Genomic DNA, 5124 nt, shown 5'->3' with positions numbered 1-5124 from the left:
TTCTTAAGTTGGACATTTGGAAAGCTCCTTGTCATGGTGGCTTATGCTTGAACTCATCTTGAAACTTCCACCAATGCTTGGACTTGAAGTAAGCTCCAAAATTCAAAACCAATGGCACCAAGCTTTGATGAAGTTCCACACAAGCTAAGGGCTTCCAAAATTGATCTTCATCGATCTTCGGATCCCAAATCTTGTTTCTACACCCATCTTCAAGTTGATCATCATAATTCCAATTGGGTGAGAAGTGATTCGAATTCTCATGTAAGCATCCAAACATTCTCCTAGACCCCTTTAGTTGAGAATTATACCAACTATTGCACTTAGACTTTGAGTTTCCAACCATAAGGAACCTTGATTGGCATTTCCACCCACTAACCAATTCTCTCCTACTCTTGACTCCACAAAGAGCTCTAAGTTGCCCATCCGTCTCAAGCAAACCATATTCAAGTGAGAAATTAAAGCTTAGGGATAAGAATTTTACCCACTTGAATGTTGTATTGGATGGAGACTTAGGAAGGGATGGTCCTAATGATCTTGCAAGTTCCACCCCCTTGTGCTCTTCCATGATTACCTCCACCTCTTTGCAACTTTCCTCCACTTCAACCTCTTCCTCTTGGTGGCTTGCTTCCAATTCAAGTTCTTCTTCATTTCTTACCAAGGGTATGGGAGGTGAGGTATCTTCTTCCTTACCCTCTATGTCAAACCCAATTGGAGAGGATTCAATTGTACATAAAAATTCTTCAATGATTGAATCCATCTCTTGGTTAACCTCTTCAAAGGATTCAACCACTTCTTCCGGCTCAATTATCTCGACTTCCTCCCCTTGTGAAAATCCTTGTTTCACCCCTTCTTCTACACCTTGAAGCTCTAAACTCACTCCCTCACTATGCTCCTTGGTTGCTTCTCCACATTTGTCAATGGGAGTGCCTTGGTTGCTTAGGCTTAGTCGGGAGGAGACCATATTGCTAATGGCTTCTGCTATGGTAGCTATCTTGGCTTCTAACTTCTTGAACTCCTTATGGTTCTCTTCTTGCCTTCGAATGTAAGAACTAACACATTCTTGGAGAGAATCATCCATAGGAGGTGGTGTGGAAAAAGAAGGTCCGTTGTTTAGGAAAGAGATTTCATAATTGGAAGTTGGTTCATCTTGGTAAGGGTATGGAGGTGGTGTATATTGAGGTGGTTCTTGAGAGTAATTGTGTTGGAATGGTGGTGGTTCCATGTATAGTTCATATGGTTCATAAGGTGGTTGGTATGGTGGATAAAGATTAGGGTCATATAGGGGTTTTGGTGGTATGGGGCTTGTGAGTAAGGTAGTTCAAAACCATGTTGAGGGGGTGGTTCATAGGCATGTGGTGGTGGTTGTTGATAATTGCAATAAGGGTCACCACATCCATTAGATTGATATGCATTAGGATTAGAATTATACCCATAAGAAACCGGAGGTTGTTGTTGCCAAGAAGGTTGATCAATCCCTTGATGCTCCTCCCATCCTTGATTGTTCCATCCTTGATGCACATCCTCATTGTAGCTCCCATTTCCTACAACATAATTTGAGCCAAACTCATAGCCAAAGGGGTGAGAATTCATAATAGCAAGAGAAGGTAAAACAAATACTAATAAGAACTAATAAAAGCTAACTCCTAAAATAAGCAAAAACTAGCAAAGAAGCATATTAACATATATACAATAGCCAATAATATAGCACCATTGCAATTCCCCGGTAACGGCGCCATTTTAAGGAACGAACTTTTGTTGATATAGAATTTCACACAAAATGAATGAATTCTCGTTGCAAGTATAGTTCTACACCAACAAACAATCCTCCCAATCAAAAATATTGGTTGTCACAAGTAACAAACCCCAAATAAGAAATAACTGGAGTATTTTGGACTCCGGGTCGTCTCACAAGGAATTACAATGAAGTGTTCAATTATTGGCAATGAAGATGCAAGGGGGGTTTTTGGTTGATAAGAGGGGCAACAAAATAAATGACAAGAAAAGTAAATTAAACAAGTAACTAAAGAAAGCAAGCAATAAAGAGAGACATTCATGGCAAATGTTGAGATCATAGGCTTTCTATCCTAGTCATGCAATGATTAATTCATTTTATTTAGTCAACTCCAACAAATAGGGAGAAAGTCAAACAAGACTAATCAATCATACCACAATAATAAACAAGAATTTATCTTATTACGTCATCTCCAACATTGGAAGAAGATATAGGTTATCTTCCATGAGAGAAAGTCTAACAAGACTAGCTAATCTCAATCCAAAAGTCCTAATCAACTTACTAATTAAATTAGCAAAAGATTAGCGTTAATGGAAACAATATTAGCTAACAACTCTAGATCACCAACATAAGTTGGATTTTCATGACTCAAGATTGCTCAATTACTCTTTCCAAGCCAAGAATGCTCAAAATCTACTCTAAAGCCCAACCAAGCATTTTGTCAAACGCTTGGTGGGTAATAAAGGAAAGCATAATAAAAGTACAAAAATAATAAATCTACCAACTACCAATTGCAAGAAATCAATAATAACAATCAAGATCAACATGAGAGAGCATGAAAACATAAAATTGTATTAAAGAAAATTAAGATCCAACAATTGTTCATAAAGATAAAAGACGACAAAATAAAGGAAATGACAAGTAAAACTAGAAGAGTAGAGATGTAACAATAAGAAATTAAAAGGAGAAACTAAATCAAAACAAGAATTAAAACTTGGATCCAAGAAGAATTAACTAAAACTACCCTAAAATTTAGAGAGAGGAGAGAGCCTCTCTCTCTAGAATTCTAACCCTAAAACATGATGAAAACTAAACTATGACTACTTGGTTCATTCCCTCTCCAATCCTTGGGTTCAATAGCATCAGAAATGAGTTGGATTGGACCCAAAATGCTTTAGAAATCGCTGGGGGCGATTTCTCTTTGGTGGGCCACGGACAGCATCGGCGCGCACGCGTACATGGCGCGTGCACGCTCCTGAACGCGAAGTAACATATGGCAAATTTTATATCATTTTGAAGCCCGGATGTTAGCTTTCCAACGCAACTGGAACCGCCTCATTTGGACCTCTGTAGCTCAAGTTATGGTCGTTTGAGTGTGAAGAGGTTAGGCTTGACAGCTTTACGGTTCCTTCATTTCTTCATGAGTTTTCCCAATTTGCATACTTTTCTCCTCACTTCTTCCATCCAATACTTGCCTTATGAACCTGAAATCACTCAACAAACATATCAAGGCATCAAATGGAATTAAAGTGAGTTAAAATTGGCAAAATTAAGACCTAAAAAGCATGTTTTCACATTTAAGCACAAATTAAGGGAGAATTGCAAAACCATGCTATTTCATTGAATAAATGTGAGAAAAGGTGATATAATCCCCCAAAATAAGCACAAGATAAATCACAAAATCGGGGTTTATCAATGGGTAATCAACTAAACATCATAAGTGATGATCAAAATACGTAGTCATAATGGCCACTAACACCTCCCAGCTGCGGGATCCAAATGGTGTCCAGTCCCACATCCGTAAGGTTGAGACACCCTCGGAGGTCGGTATGGCCGAGGACAAATAGCTAGGTGGCTCACACTGGGTGGTGGCCGCTGGGGTAGTGGTGGTGGAGGAGCTGCTCCATGCACATTAGGCAGTGGAGGAGGTGGTGGCTAGATAGATCCCGACATAGGAGGCTGTGGTGGTAGGGCTAGAGTTTGATAATAGGGTGATGGTGTGGATCCAGACTAGTGGTGTGGTGGAGGAGGAGTCTGGTAATATGATGACAAAGCTGAATTATGCTAGGTGGATACACCGCTCGATGACCTAGGTATGTCGGTATTGTCTCTCCGCTGTCGATAATGACCTGCCAACTCATCCATCGCATCCCGAGTTGCACCTACGATCTGGAATATGTCATTGATGTTTATCTCAACATCAGATCCAACGTCAAACTGGCTTGATCCCAGGTGGTGTCATCAGCCAGGTGGTGACTATGGATAGAGGTACCCGGCATAAGCCTCCTAGCCATGTCGGCCTCATGGTCAGCAAAGAATACATCGGACGGAAGCTCTGCATGTGCAGCGGGAATGTGACCCTCAGGTATATCGTCCTACCATGCATACTCAGCCTCCTCGTCTGACAACTGCTAGTATCCCTCACAGTGCTGAGAATCTCCACCGTCCCGCCTGACGTGCTGATTGCGTGCCCTCCGTGCCGGTCTTCAGACATCATTGCGAGGTTTCCTCCTTACCCATCGCCACCGATCTGGGGCATCCTGTGGTAACTATATCTCATATCTCTTACTAGGAACCACGGGGAGGATATCATCCAGTGGCACTACTGCTTTGGGATCGATAAGGACCTCCTCCCCTGAGAGAAATCTGACTCTACAGGCCTGCTGCCACCAGGTAAGGTACTCATGTGTCGGGCGAAGGTCCGGATGGCCATCAATGGTAACCAAGTGCTGTGCCTAGTAACGGCCCCTGAATAGATCGTACCACTCACCATGCACGTCGGGCCACCAGGTGTCATCTCCCCTAGTCATCTTGAAGAGGTAGTCATCGACGCTCGCTGGATCCGTTGGCCTGTGTTGCTACTTCCCTAGTTACCTCTTCACTCTATCAATGTCATGAAACTCTACAAAGTGAAAGCAGACGATAGGGATGACAACCCTCCATGTATAAAGCTCTGTGTCACTCATAAGCCAGTCGGGCACAATCTTACGTAGCTGGAGATCCTCATAAGGTGTACACCGAAACTGTTCAAATACATAAACCAGACTCTATTGTACCTGGTCAAATGTCAGTGCATCGATACGATGATACAAACTCTGGATCTTGCCGTCATGACGATCTCTACTTTGCTGCCTTGGCCTTGCCAACCTACGCACAACAAAGATAATTTAACAGAATTTAATTAATTATATTCCCTAATATAACACATGTTCAATGTCTACTACTTGGTAAGTTAAAAATTATTTACAATATGTATGTACCTAGAAGTAAGTGGGAACCTGAAGACGTCGTATCCCGCCAAACTAAAAAATGAGAACCTATGGTAGATCCACGAGAAAAGAAGCGGCATACACCCTGCAATTTCAATCAGATCATGTGATGCCACAGTGCAC

General features: G+C 41.6%; 1 pseudogene; it reads right to left on the bottom strand.

Annotated features, from left to right (window-relative positions):
• Positions 1 to 3796: 3796 nt before the first annotated feature.
• LOC148568122 (uncharacterized) lies at positions 3797 to 4418 on the bottom strand (annotated as a pseudogene).
• Between the last annotated feature and the right edge of the window lie 706 nt (positions 4419 to 5124).

This window comes from Arachis ipaensis, chromosome B4, assembly GCF_059453495.1.
Source record: "Arachis ipaensis isolate K30076 ecotype BB chromosome B4, ASM5945349v1, whole genome shotgun sequence".
NCBI lineage: Eukaryota > Viridiplantae > Streptophyta > Magnoliopsida > Fabales > Fabaceae > Arachis > Arachis ipaensis.
This window is presented reverse-complemented; position numbering and strand designations above follow the sequence as displayed.